The sequence below is a fragment of the Halichoerus grypus genome, chromosome 9 (assembly GCF_964656455.1).
Source record: "Halichoerus grypus chromosome 9, mHalGry1.hap1.1, whole genome shotgun sequence".
In the NCBI taxonomy this organism is placed as follows: Eukaryota; Metazoa; Chordata; class Mammalia; order Carnivora; family Phocidae; genus Halichoerus; species Halichoerus grypus.
In genome coordinates, this window is record NC_135720.1 from 8,934,170 (window position 1) to 8,949,722 (window position 15,553).

General features: G+C 38.1%; 1 long non-coding RNA gene across 2 annotated transcripts in view; it reads right to left on the bottom strand.

Moving 5' to 3' along the window:
- The window catches only part of LOC118546970 (uncharacterized), a 58,985-nt gene that overhangs the window by 31,841 nt on the left and 11,591 nt on the right, over positions 1-15,553 (bottom strand). The window contains exon 3 of one of the 2 annotated variants that reach the window (XR_013441043.1): positions 3,137-3,289. This is a non-coding gene — a long non-coding RNA (uncharacterized LOC118546970). Of the gene's footprint in view, positions 1-3,136; positions 3,518-15,553 lie in introns of both variants that reach the window. The other variant, XR_004922866.2, reaches the window with a different exon arrangement.

Consider the following 15,553-nt stretch of genomic DNA (forward strand, 5'->3'; position numbering starts at 1 on the left):
AGATTATATGACTATTTGGAAAATCAAGAGAATCAATTAAAAACAAAAACCACTAGAAATAAGAAAATACATTAAGCTAGCAAGCTGTGAAATTAATATACAGAAACCAAAAGTCTCCATACGTACTAATGGAAAATATAGTGAAAGAAAAGGCTCCATGCACATTGGCAACAAATGGATAAAATACCTAGGAAGAAACATAACAAAACCAATTTGACAAAAATCTTTAACTGTTCTTGCAGGACAAAGGAGTAGAATGGAACAAAAATAGAACTGACTATATTTTTAGAGAGTAAGATTCAAAATCATCAAGTTTTCCTAAGTTAACTTATAAACTTAATATGATCACGAAAAAATATCCAACAGGAAGGATTTTTGTTGTTTGTCGTTTTTTGTTGCTGTTGTTAATTACTGAAAACCACATTTAAAGAATCAGTAAATGCTGATAGGAAAGAGATCTCTGGAAAGAAGGATCTGCGAGGGAAAGCCAGCCCTGCTTGATTTTCAACTATGCTTAGTATGTGAACAGATGGGTCCTGGCACATGAACAATCAGCAAACCAACCAGACAGAATAGAAAGCCCAAGGATAGAGGCAGGTGCATACAGGACTTTAGCATGTAAAGATGGCATTTCAAAGCAGTGGGGAATATAAAGATAATTTAATAAATGATGTTGGTATAAATTGGCGGCCATCTGGGAAAAAGGGGGAACACTATCTCATAATACGTGCCAGGATAAATTCTAGACGGCTCAAAGATTTAAATGTGGGAAGTCAAAGAACCAGACTTCTAGGAGAAATAAGGGAAAATTCATATCATCTCAGAGTGGGAAAGGCATTTATAACATGACTTAAAGTCCTGATGGCATGAAAGAAAATGACAAGTTAATGTCAAAATCAAAAACACCTGCAGGAAATAAAACACCATAAACAAGAGACCAATGACAAACTTGGGGAAATGTTTGCATCTCGTATAACAGGAAAAGGGCTAATTTCCATAACATATACACTACCTGTAAATTGATAAGGGAAAGTGCAGAACAATTTTAAAATGTGCAAAGGGTATGAACAGCCAAAACAGAAATGAAAAACAAATGGCCTTTACACATTTGAAAAATGCTCACACTCACTCGTTTTTTTAAAGGCAAACTAAAACTACACTAAAACACCATTTCTCCCATCTATAGGCAAAAATGAAAAGTTTAATACCACAGTGTGTTGGCAAGGCTGTGGGGAAACTGTTGATTCATTTGTTTCTGTTGGGAGTAGAAATCGATATGTTCCCTAAGTAGGACAGTTTGGCAGTATCTATTAAAATTACAAATGCGTAAAAAATAATAAATAAATAAATAAATAAATAAAATTACAAATGCATAAATCATTTTCCTACTTCTCCCTCTAGGAATGTACTTTACAAATAAGTTTTCATGCATACAGTGTAAATGAGGATATTTGCTTTGTTTATAACCTGGAAATGACATAAATGTATATCATCAGGGAATAATTATGGTTAATTATGATATGTCCATGCAGCTATAAAAATTTCTATGCAGCTGTAAAAAAAGAAATGAGCAAGCTCTTCAGCTATTGATACAAAAAGATGTCCAAGATATATTAAGTAGAAAAAAGCAACATGTAGGTCAATGTATATTGTCATTTATCTTAAAAAAAAAGAAATTAATTTTAATAGTTTAATGTGTGGGGGATGGGGAATGGGAAGTGGGATGATGGGGCCAAGAATAAGTAGAAGACATTTCAATGATCCATTTCTATACTTTTAGTGTTTGAACTATGTAACTATGAATATTATCTTCAAATATTAAATACAAAAAATGAAAACTAACATTAAATGTTTATTATATGCCAAGCACATTGAAATGACCTGAGAAATATCTGTCTGGGGTTGATGTTTCCACATCTGACTAGAACTGGGAAGTGTGTCAAAGATTTTGGAAGGCCTTGAGTGTTCTCCAAACTAGGATTCCAAGGACAACAGTGGGAGCCACCCAAGGCTGGTTTGGAGGAAGGGCAATGTGAGGCAGGACAGCTGGTTCTGAGGTTAGTACCCAAACATTAGGGAACAATTATGTTTGGACAATAGGAAATCAGGCAGAGTAGCTGCCGTGGGAATACAGAAGGTCTAAGTGCCCAGACAGTGAAGGATAGACAGGACGCGACCAGTAGAGAGGGCAGGCTGAGCTCTCCAGGAGGACGAACAGGATGAATGCAGGTGGGAAGGAACAGGGCAGGTGCAGGGAAGAGCGAAGACCTACTCCTGTGTGTTTGGCCAGGGGTGAGAGGGTGCGGGCTCCACAGACAGGAGGCCAGGGTTAAAATCTTGAAACTACATCATCTCTTTGTGCCTGCATTTTCCCATCTGCAAAATGGGGATAATGGTACTACCTACTCTGTAGGCTGACAGGGCTAAATAAGATCATATGCATAAAGTACTTTACAGTACCCAAAGCACAGCTGGTGTTCAATAAATGCTAGTTTTCTCTGGAACGTCAAATTTAGATTATTTCCCATGAACTCATTTGTTACATTATTTGTTTCCCATAAATTCAAATAAAGTATGCTATAAAAATTCAGATTCACGGAGGATATTTTTCAATTTCTCAAAGTGATTTTTTGCTATTTGAACACAGGAGCTTTTCAGAAATGTAACCTATGCAGTTCAAGCCCTTCATGGACACAGTTCCGTATTGGAAATCCTGAAAGATGACCTGATTTCACTTCAGTTTGATAACAAAGGCCGGTGAACGCATATTTAAGTAAGTGCTCCTCCCTTGGATTATCTTTCATTTTTTTCTTACAGTGGAATCTGCACACTAACATCAGATATAATGTGACAACAGTTTAGTACCTCAGTAATTTCAAGATGATAAAATGTCCTCTTAGAGAAAAAATATCAAATTTCAATGAACCTATTATTAAGCCCAAGAAAAGCATAGAGAAAACACATGTAAAATATATAGGATATTAAAATATTAAAAATAATAAGCTGGAAAGAAATTTGGCAAATTTACATATTAATTCTAAAAAGCATTAACTCAACACATTCTCTGCATTTTCTGATTCTAATTCTTTACGTACTTTTAATCCATCTAATTCTTTATGTTCTTTTAATTACGTACTTTGGAATCCATGAAATAGGTTCCAAGGAGCACTCACTCATCAAGTGGCAGGAGGAGATGTGTCCAGAGCTCTTTATTCACATCCCTTAATGGTACATAGTATAAGTCACCCGGACTTTGTTTCCATATATGTCTGTATCATTCAAAGTGACTCTGTCATGATTAGGGAAGAGAAAGAAAAATAAGGAAGCTATTTTAAAAGATGAAAAATGTTCAAGTTAACAGCAAGGCGTGTCTTCAGTCCCGTGGGGAAATGTGTTGACATCCCTGGTTGGGACAAGACTAAGGGTCTGGATTACAGCAGATCCATTCTTAGGACACTTGTTCCCCTTCTTTCTTCTTCCTTCCTTCAATTCTGCATTCTATGCTCAGCCCCGTGATCTAATTGGAAGGGAAAACAGTCTGGGTTGAGAACTAAAGTCTGATCCCAGCTACACTTACTACTTTAGTAAGTACCCAAGCATCTTTATATCTTGGCCCATTGGGATAATAAATTGTTATTCTTCCATAGGTGTATCTTTAAGTCAATTTCATTAAGATACAATTTACATGCAATAAGATATATCCATTAAAAATGTACACTTTAATTTTGCCTTATATATAAACTCATGAAAACATCACTGTCAAAATAAAGAACACATTGTTGATAATACTTGGTATTGTCAGATTTTTTTGGTTTAATTCATCCTAGTGGGTATGTAGTATTATCTCACTGTGGTTTTAATTTGCATCTTCCATTGGCTGGTGATGGTGAGCATCTTTTCATGTGTCTACTAGTCATTTGTGAAATATCCAATCCTGTGCCCATTTTTTTAAAAAATGGGTTGTCTTTCTTTTAAAAATTGAGTTCTGAGGGGCGCCTGGGTGGCTCAGTCGTTAAGCAGGGTCCTGGGATCGAGCGCCGCATGGGGCTCCCTGTTCCGCGGGAAGCCTGTTTCTCCCTCTCCCACTCCCCCTGCTTGTGTCCCCCTCTCGCTGTCTCTCTCTGTCAAATAAATAAATAAATAAATAAATCTTAAAAAAAAAAAAGAATTGAGTTCTAAGAGTACTTTACGTATTCTACAGATATAAACCCTTTGACAGACACATTTTGCAAATATTTTCTCCCAATCAATGGCCTGTCTTTTGGTTTTGTTTTCTTATCTATGTCTTTGGGGAAGTAAATGTTTTTTATTTTAATGAAGTGCATTCTAATATGTCTTTCTTTTGTGTTTTCATCTTCTGTTTAACAAATCTTTTCCTCACCCAGTGTCACAAAATTTTTTTTCCTGTTTTCTGATAGAAGTTTTATAGTTTGAGATTTTACATTTCGGTTTATGACCCACTACAAGTTAATTACTGTGTGTGATATAAGGTAAGAGTCAATGCATTTTTTTCCCCATATTGAAAGACCATGTTTTTATTGGCATGTAACAGTATATTAGTTTCAGGTATATAACATAACAATTCATTATTTGTATGTATTGTGAAATGATCTCCACAATTCTATCAACATCCATCACCATAGTCACAAAATTTTTTTGTTATGAGAAATTTTAAGATCTATACTCTTATTAACTTTCAAATAAAGACTTTCCTTTCCCCATTGAATTGCCTTGTGCCTTTATTTAAAAATCAATTGATTAGAGGTGCTGGGTGGCTCAGTCGGTTAAGCGGCTGCCTTTGGCTCAGGTCATGATCTCAAAGTCCTGGGATCAAGTCCCACATCAGGCTCCTTGCTCAGCAGGGAGCCTGCTTCTCCCTCTACCACTCCCCCTGCTTGTTCTCTCTCTCTCCCTCCCTCCCTCTCTGACAAATAAATAAAATCTTTAAAAATATCAATTGATTAGACATGTGTAGAGATATTTTTGGACTCTGATGTTTTGTTGATTTATCAATATACCTATCCTTTTGTTTATAGTACAGTCTTAAATACTGGAACTTTATAATAAGTCCTGCAACTTTGTTCTTCTTTTTAAAAATTATTTGGGCAATTCAAAGTCCTTTGCATCCATATAAATTTTAAAATCAGTTTGTAAACTTCTAGGGATTTTTATCGGGATTAAATTAAATATATAGATCAATTTAGGAAAAATTTACATCTTAAAATTGAGTCTTCCAATCCATGAAGATAATATATCTTTCCACTCATTTAAGTCTTAAAATATCTCTCAGCCATGCCCTGTGGTTTTCAGTGTATATCTGTTTACATTTATTTCTAAATAATCTGATTTGGGGACCTATTATAAACAGAACTGTTTTTCCATTACATTTCACAATTTTTTTTCCTGTTAGAAGATAATAATAGAATTGAGTTTATAAATTTTAGCTTTATACACTATGGCTTTGCATATTCACTTATTACTTCTAGTTGTTTTGTAGATCTTCAGGGTTTTCTATGTAAACAATCATGTTAGTTGCTATTTAAGAAAAACCCAGTCCTCCTCCTGTGTGTCTCTTTTACTCTTACACCACTACCACCCTCACAATACTTCCAACACCAGATGAGGGTTTTCCCCAAAACAAGCAATTCTCTGTGATAGCAGTGGGGTTTCCAACATTTTAACTCAATTCTGACACTGTTTACCTGGAGATAGCATCAGATCCTGCAGGTTAAGGGCTCAGTCCCACAAAACTGCCCCCTATTTCAAGATACCAACTGCAAATACTAGTATGTCCCCAGATTGCCCACAATTCTGCCTGACTTAGCTACAAATCATGGTTTCCATGACCTCTTCCCCCTTTGGATTCTACTGATTTGCTGGAGTGGCTCACACAACTCAGGAAAACACTTACTTATGTTAACAGGTTTATTGAAGGATATGATAAAGGATACAGATGAACAGAAAGATGAAGAGGCACATAAGGTGAGGTCGGGAGGATGCAAGTACAGAAACTGTTGGGCTGGGTTACCATCCCCGTATGTAGATGTGTTCACCAACCTGGAAGCTCTCTGAATCCCATACTTTGGGAATTTTTATGGAGGTTTCCTCACATAGGTTTGATCAATCATTAACTCTATTTCTAGTCCTCCTCCCTTCACAAGAGAATGCAGGTGGGGTTGGGTATGGCTGAAAATTTCAAGCTTCTAATCATAGCTTGGTCTTTCCTGTGATCAGTCCTTATCAAGGAGCCCAGCCAGAGTCAACTCATTAGAACAAAAAATATTCCTATCACTCAGGAAATTACAAGGGTTTCAAGAGCCCTGTGTCAGGAACCAGGTTCAAAGACCAAATATTAGAACAAAAGATGTTCCTAGTTCTAATACCACTTAGGAAATTGCACGGATTTTAGAAGCTCTGTGCCAAGAACTGGGGACAGAGACCAATATATATTTTTTCATATTATTTCACACTGAAAATGAGTACAATTTTGCTTCCTCCTTTCCAATCTTTATCATTATATTTCTTTTTCTTCCTCTATTGCAATGGCTAGGACCTCCAATTCAATGTTGAGTAAAAGTGACAAAATTGAGCACATTGCCTTGTTCTTGATTCCAGTAGAAAATAATTTAATATTTCAACATGAACATACGATGTTAGCTGGAGGTTTTTCATAGATGCTCTTTATAAGTTGAATAAGTACCTTATATTCTTTGTTTGGTGAGAATTTTTCATGTGAATGGATGTTGAGTTTTGTCATATTTTTTCCTCTATGTATTAAAATTATCATATGGTTTTCTCCTTCATTCTATTAATATGGCAAAACATTGATTTTCTAAGGTTAAGACAACTTTGAGAGAGGAGTGACATCAGCAAGATGGTGGAATAGGAGTTTTCAGCACTCATACCCTCACAGAAATACTACTTAGAAAAACACTCCATGCACAAAAATACCTTTACAAAGGCTAAGGACTCCAGGTAAGGGATTACAGCACCTGGATGGAGCACAGGAATAAGAAAAGATACACTGAAGTAGGTATGAAAGACAGCTTCACATTACTCCTGTCACCATTCCCCCAAGACCCAGCAGCCCACCTTGGAGAAAGACAAAAGAGAGTTGCAAAGTGTTCACTTGTCTTCTATCTTCTTAAAAAAAAAAAAAAGTGACATCATCAGGACTGAAGTTTTCTTTATAGGAAGGTTTTTGATAGTTACAGAGTTACTGTGGTTTAATGGCTATAGAGCTATTCAAATTTTCTCTTCCATCTTGGGTCAATTTGGTAAGTTGTATTTTTCAAAATATTCAATTCATCAAAATTATTGTTTGCTGGAATCAAGTTGCTCATAATCAATTTGTTTTTATTATCCTTTTAATATATGTAGGATTTGTAGTGATAACACTTCTTTCAATCATGATATTGGTAACTTGTGTTCTCTCTCTATATCCCTTTTTTCATCAATCTAAGTCAGGGTTTATCAGTTAGGCTGAACTTCTCATCAAACAAGCTTCCAGTTCTGTTAATTTCCTCTACCAGTTAATCTGTTCCATTTAATTTATTTCTTCTCTGATCTTCTTTTTTTCCTTCCAATTTGTTTGATTTGCTTTGCTCTTCTTTCCTGGGCCTCTTTTTTTTTTTTTTTTTTTTAAGATTTACTTATTTATTTTGAGGAGGGAGGGGCAGAGGGAGAGAATCTTGAAGCTAAAACTTGGAAATACCAAGATGCCCTTGAGTGAATAAATAAACCGTGGAATATTATTAGGACTAAAAAAAAATGAACTATGAAAAACTGAAATGGCATGGAGGAACTTTACATGTATATTGCTAAGTGAAAGAAGCCAATCTGAAAAGACTACATACTGTATGACTCCAACTATATGACCTTCTGGAAAACATAAAACTATGGAGAGAGTGAAGGGATCAGTGATTGTCAGGGGTTGGGGGTTGGAACTGGGGTAGAATGAATACACAAAGCACAGAGAATTTCTAGGGCAGTGAAAATACTGTTTGATACTTAATGATGGATACATGTCATTATACATTTGTCCAAATTCATAGAATGTACAACAGCAAGAGTGAACCATAATGTAAACTATAGACTTTGGGTGATGTGTCAATGTAGGTTGATCAATTGTAACAAATGTACCATTCTGATTGGGGATACTGATAATGGGGAGGCTGTGTGTTGGGGGGCAGAGGATATGCGGAAATCTCTGGCCCCCTCTATTTTGCTGTGAACCTTAAACTGCTCTAAAAATAATGTCTAGGGGCACTTGGGTGGCTCAGTTGTTAAGTGTCTGCCTTCGGCTCAGGTCATGATCCCAGGGTCCTGGGATTGAGCCCCACATCGGGCTCCCTGCTCGGCGGGAAGACTGCTTCTCCCTCTTCCACTCCCCCTGCTTGTGTTCCCTCTCTTGCTGTTTCTCTCTGTCAAATAAAATAAAATCTTTAAAAAAATAAAATAAAATAAAAAATAATGTCTAAATAAAAATAATTAATTTTAAAAATCAGTTAGGTCAAGATAATTGATCTACAGATCACCTATGTCTTTATTGACATTTTGTCTAGTTATTATATCAGTTGCTCTTTAAGAGATGTTTAAGTCTCCCACTGTGATCATGATACCATTTCATCAATTTTTGTTTCTTTTTAGAGTCTGTTTTAGATGCATACACATTTATGATTATTATACCATCCTAATAGGGGTTTTCTTTCATTATGTAATGTTTCTATTTGTTTCTGGTAATACTCTGTTTGGAAGTCTATTTTATCTGATATTAATATAGCCACTTCAATCTTAATTTTTTTTTGCATAATATGTCTTTTTCCATCCATTTTATTTTCAACTTTTTTGTGTCTTTATGTGTGTTTTTTGTTTGTTTTTCAAGCCCCAATGCGGGGCTTGAACTCATGACCCTGAGATCAAGACCTGAGCTGAGATCAAGAGTTGGATGCTTAACCGACTGAGCCACCCAGGAGCCCCTGTCTTTACATATTTTTTTATTTAATATGTTATATTTTTCAGTTCTAAAATGTTTACTTTATACATTTCCAATTTCTCTTATGAGATTTCCTGTCTTCTCATTTATTAGGAGCATTCTTTTTTACCCCACTGAACATAATTATAATAGCTGCTTTAAAATTCTTGATTGTCTTCTCTCTTGAAAATAGGTCACATTTTCCTGCTTCTTCATATTTTGAATAGTTTGGGATTGTATCCTGGACATTGTGAATGTTATATCATCAAAACTGACTTCTGTGGTATTGATGGATTGATTCCATCACTGAAATTTCTTTTCAACAGGCAATTGACTTGGTTAGATTCTCAAACTGCAAAGTTTGCCTCACCTGTGGTGGGTAGCAATTAAATCTCAGTTCACTACTCTAAACCTTAGCTGCAAGGAGCTTTGAGTTTGCCTTGTGCATGTGTAGTGTGTGGGTCAGCTAGAGACTTGGACAGACTTCAAATACAGATTCTAGGTCACTCCTTCTCTGGGTGATCCCTCACTCTCTCCTGGTTGTCCTCCAACCTCTGATTTATCAGGCCAGAAACATGACAAGCTTTCTATTGGAATTTTAGCCACCCACACAATCTTTGCAACCATGACCTGTTCTCTGGCCAAAGCTGAATACCAGGAAACTCTCCTCCCCCAAGTTTCAACTCCCCCATCTGCTTTTGTTCACTCCCCAGAGCCCTTGGGTAGTTGTTGTTTGTAGTTTGTCTAGAGTTTATAGTTGCAGTTTCTGAAATGGTCGGTCTGGTAGGAGCCTGCTCCCCTGTGACACTGGGTACATTTCTTCTTCAGCACTGAATATGCATTACCTAGTGAAAAGCTCTCAACATAACATGGACTGGTGTCCCTGGTCCCCACTAGACTTATTAAAAGGATAAAATGTGATCAGAACTTGGAGAATTCTTTTGGCACGTTAAATGTACTGTCAAGTAAAAAGAGGCATTTAGACATATGTAGAAATTGACCAGTTTCCAAAGATGTAAATATGGCTCAAACAAATGTTAAGAAAAATATATTGAAGTTTTAAGGAACCGGAAACACGGGTGTGGGGAGATGCTCGCTTTAGGGTGATGGGGAGGCCATCTGGTCATTTCATTCATGACCTTAATTATTTTTATCCATGAATCTGTAGCAAAAAAGTGATAAGGTTTTCGCTGTGGTTGGAAATGAGAAAAAGTGTGGCTTGGTTTCTGGCAAATTTGTAGGTGGTATGACACTTGAGTTGTATATACTTAGTTCCTAAGAAAAATTGTATATGGCAAGACTTCGATGTCTAAATCTAAAGCTTAAAAAGACAACAAACATCCACAGGCCTGAGTACACTGAGATGCATGCTATTTAAATTCATTCCTTTCAGGATATTTAATTTATAAAGAAAGTTCAATAACTCCTTTAAAGACAGGAATTGTCTATCCAACAAACATTATGGCAGATCCAAGCAGCAAAACAATCTGTAAAATTCATCCCTTCTCAAATTGCTAAACTGGAGTTGCTAAATCTAGCACTTCTTGCCTAAGAATTTCACAGGTGTTCATTTGCATGTGTAAGATTCCTCTTGTTACACAAGCTTTTAAACAAGTAGAGTGAGATTTCAAGTCTAATTTGTGAACACTGGTGTCTGACTATTCATTCCAATAGCAGAGACAGTAATTGTTCTACATTTCCAGCCATTGCAGGGATTAAAGAGTTAGAAAACTGAAAGGCAAAATTTAAACTCCAATCTACTGGCCCCAGCTCATATCAAATTCCTAGACTTAAAAAAATGTCTTCTTCCTTAATATCCTTGCCTCAACTGTCTTCCCCATCCAATTTATACAGCATGCGATGATTGGAAGCCTCATCTTCCAAATCCCACCTCAATGTGTTTACCAAAACCTTCAAATCCCACCCTCTTGCCTGACTCGCTAGAGGATGTCTATTTGCTCATGGCGTCCCTTCCATAGTCACTGTCATTACTCCTGGATGGGGCCCCACGGAAGCATGGCAGGCTAGGCTCTCCATCATCTGACTCTGCTTATTTTCCCAGCCCACTGCTCTGGGTGCCCCCTGCACCACCTGCCCTGGCCCTGCGTGCAGCTCCCACATACATGCAAAGCATGCAAAGCCACACCTGTGCCTTTGTTCATTCCAATTCCTCTACCTGGACTATCTGCACAGTCCACACTCCCCTGCCTACCCTGCCGTGAAGACACCTTATCTCTTCCACCAAGCCCTTCATGGAGCCCACCTCCTCTCCAATGTAAAACTGACCCTTCCTCTTCTGTACCCCACAATTTAATGTCCTTATTTTTTCATGGCTCTCTCTCCCCTAGTAGAGTCTAACTTGTTTGAGGGCAAACATGGATCACATTTCTCTTTGTATTCCCCAGTCCTAAAAATCATCCTCACATATGCTAAATGTTTGTTACATGTTACATGCTGTTACCAATGTTAAATGTAGCTCATGAAAGAACAGATACATCAACATGTACTCTTTAATTCAACCAGGAAAATAGGACAGTGGTTCCCTACACATAATTCACCTGCTTACATCTCAGCTTTACACAAAACTTCCTCTGAAGTAGAATTTCCCCAAACTACAACCACTCATCTTTCTGCCACTTCATTCGATATTCATCAACTTCAAAGGCTCTGTGTCTCAACCCTTTCGCTTTGATCCTTCTTTCCTACTATATTCTAGATTCCCAAACCCCTTGGCGGGGGGTTAGGGGGGGGGAAGATATTGAAGGCATTATCTTTCTTTTACTTCAAACATTTACTGCGCTCCTTCTTTGTACCAGGTGCTAGAACTAAATGGGGATGGAGGGGTATCTCATCTAATTCTCACAACAACCTTGTGAGGTGAATACTAATATTCATGTTCTTACAGATGAGAAAATGAAGTAACTTTCCCAAGGCCACATCAGTAATGAGAGAAAAAGGCAGCACTTGAACATGGATCGACCATTTTCTGAAGACACATTCCTTTTCTCCATCCCAGCATGGGACCCAAGGGACAAATATTCTAGGCTGGATACTGGCTTTCCGTCCTTCCTATAATACATCTATTATGTTTCACAGACTTGAAATATTTTTAAAGCCACAGAGTAGTTCCCATCAAAATGGGTAAAGCTTATCTTTGACAAGAGATAAAAGCAAAGAAGCTCCCAGCTTTGAGTTAAAACCACATGTATGCAAAGGTAATTGTATTACTCAAGCCCAGTTTTCCTTGGTCTTTAGCACAGTGGGTGCAGAACGAGGGCAATGGAGGGGCTTCCCCAAGGAAGGACCAGACACTCATGGGCCTTTTCACAATCTGCCAAAGGCACTTCAAAAAGTGTCATTCAGGTCTCAGACCCTTTGACAAAAACAACTCTTATTTTTACAAATAGGAAGAGTTGGGGGGTTTTTTATATCCTCTTACAAGAAATTTCCATCCGTTGGCTTTTAATTTTACTTTTCATTCAAAAGCACAGCATGTTTTTATATTGAAAACTTCCTAGGAAGCAGAGAGCCATTTCTCACACTCTGAGTCACCGTTTTGCTCTGATGAGGTAAACAGCATGCATCCTGAAACCCTTGCTAGAGAGAGCCACTGAAACCTTTTAGACAAAAAGGAAATGATCGTTAAACGCTTCGATTCTGAGTTCTTCTGTAGCAAATGGAAAAACGGAGAAGGGGCAATCCTAAATGTTAGCATCAGGTTCAAAGAACAACTCTGCAGAGGAGCAAGAACTGATCTGGAAACAGGCTCTTTCAAGTCAGACCCGGGTTTTGAGGGGGCCTGCCACTCATACAATTTTGGAGACCCCCTGTAAGAAAAAGAATGCAAACTCACAAACACAAATTTAAGAATGAACACAAATATTTACATAGAATGAGGAACAAAATCATAAATCATAAATTTAATGGGAGTGACATTAGATAAATTATAAATTTAATGAAGCTGTGGTTTATCTAACAACAAGCAAAATCCACCCCCTCAAAATTATGTAATATTTTTATTAACAACCTCCTGACACATTTCAGTAATGCTTCTTTTTCTACAATTTTTGGCTATGTACCCTTTTTAATCACTTCTTCCTGTAAATATTTTGTATGATTTTCTGTAGAGAGAATAAAAGTTAATCCTGGAGAGTTTTTGTGGTTTTTTTTAGCTTGATTAAAACTTGGGATTCTCTTCAACATTAATAGCTTAAAATAAATTTCAGCTTCTCATTATTAATATAAAGTTTTAAGATTGTCAAATTTGGAGAAATCCCTATCAAGTTTCTTTTTGTTTTTGAGATTTTATTTATTTATTTGACAGAGAGAGAGAGACAGTGAGAGAGGGAACACAAGGAGGGGGAATGGGGAGAAGCAGGCTTCCTGCTGAGCAGGGAGCCTGAAGTGGGGCTCGATCCCAGGACCCCGGGATCACAACCCGAGCCTAAGGCAGATGCCTAATGACTGAGCCACCCAGGCGCCCCTCAAGTTTCATATAGAAGCTGTAAGGTCTGGGAAATTTTCCCACAGACTACCTACTGGCTCCATGTATTTCAAATCTTGTTTCTCCTCCACTACCCACATACTTTCTGCACGAGGCTCTGCAAAAAGCATTCGTGTACGTGTTCTTGTACAGAAAGCTGAGTGAGTAGGCACCATAGCCAGTGGGAGTATCTCTGGAAGCCCTCTGCACCCCAGGACAGTTATCAATAGCTCACCTATTCAGGGAACTAACTGCCAACCACATACATAAATCTCACAGAACCCAAATTAAAAGTATCCATAAGTCAACTGTCCCTGAGCCCAATCCCAAAATCCCCATGGCCACTCCAAAGGGGGTGGGTGAGGGGGACACAGAGGTCCGAGTGGAAAGAGACAGGAGTCGTAACTGATTATAGTTAAAATATATTTTGCAAATTTTATAAACCATATCATCATGTGAATCCATTTTTGACCTGACCCTTTCCAAAGCCTTAGGAGGGACCTGGGGAAGTGACAGGCCCTTACTTAGCTCAAGCTGCCTTTACTTCCCAGTAAAAGCCACCTCTGGGCTCCCTAGCGTTTTCGGCCCTCAGAATGCCACTACCAATCAGTGAAAAACACATGCATGAGCTCTTCAAGAACTCATCTCCACAATCCCAGTCGTGGAGAGTGGAGACAGAGTGCTGTCTTGTCAGCACAGACATCCGGCACCAGGTTAGGTGGTTTCGCATATACACGTTCATTTATTTCTCACAGCGACACTGAGGAGTACTACCCCCACATTCAGACTGGGAAACAGGCTCAGAGTCACGAAGGAGCAGAGCAGGACCCAGGGCAAAATCCCAGAAGCCCTGACTCTATGTTCAAAGGCTGCTTCCTACAGTCTTTTTTCCCACAGAATAGAAAACATTTAAGTATAGAGATGAAGAAGGGATAAAAAAAAAAGTTACCTATAGCCCCATCACCTAGACACAACCTTAATAAGATTTTGGTATATTTTCATGTTTTATGGAACATAGCAATTGAAATTATTACATTAAATAAACCCATTTTTCCTCATTTTTAAAGCAACATATGTTCCTTGTCAAAAATAGGAAAAATCTTGAAAAGACACTGAAAACCATCTGTATTAGTTTTCTGGGGCTGCTATCACAAAATCCAACAAAATGGATGGCTTAAAACAACAGAAATGTATGTTCTCGTTGCTGTGAAGGCTAGAAATCCACCATCAAGCTGTTAGGAAGGCTGCTTCCCTCTGAGGGCTGTCGGGGGAATCAATTCCACTCCTCTCTCCCGGCTTCTGGGGGGTCTCTGGCAGTCTCTGTTTTTGTCTGCACGGTGCTCTCCCTGTGTGCAGGTCTATGTCTTTCTTAAAAGGACATCAGTCATATTTTATTAGGGTCTCATCCTACTTCAGGATGACCTCATTCTGATTTAACTAATTACATCAGCAAAGATCTTGTTTCCAAATAAGGTCACATCGGCCAAGGGTTAGGGAGCTGACACACGAATTTGAAGGGGAGACAAATTCAACCCATCACACTATCCCAAAACCTATCAGTGAAAGAAAACCAGTGCTGGCAATTGATTATTGGGTAGTTTTTAAAAGTATGGCCACAAATTATTTTGACACTTCAAGTGGGATCCAAGTCCCCTCTCCTTGAGTCTGGGCAAGGTGATGACAGCTCTGCTCAAGGGTGCTAGTATTCAAGTCATGCGAGCCCAGGCACTAGACCACTAGACGGGGAGTGATGGAGCTTCCAGATGCTTCCAGCCCCAACTGTCAAGTCATTCCCAGTTTGAGTCTTACCACCTGAGGTCCCAGACCTACTGAGTAAAGACAAAGCATTCCTACTGCATCCTGTCCCAATTCCCAACCCACAGAACCTGGGAGCACAAGAAAACAGTTATTGTTTAAGCCACTCATTTATGGGGGAACTAGTTACACAGAAATAGTACCTAGAAATGTTACGGTTCTTAGTTTTTTTTAATGTACCTTTAAAACTATATCTCCCTGAAGTGAGTCACTGACTTCTTAGATCAAAAGGAAATGACAAATTGTTTATCTGATTCTGAGATTTTCTTTAAGAAATAGGA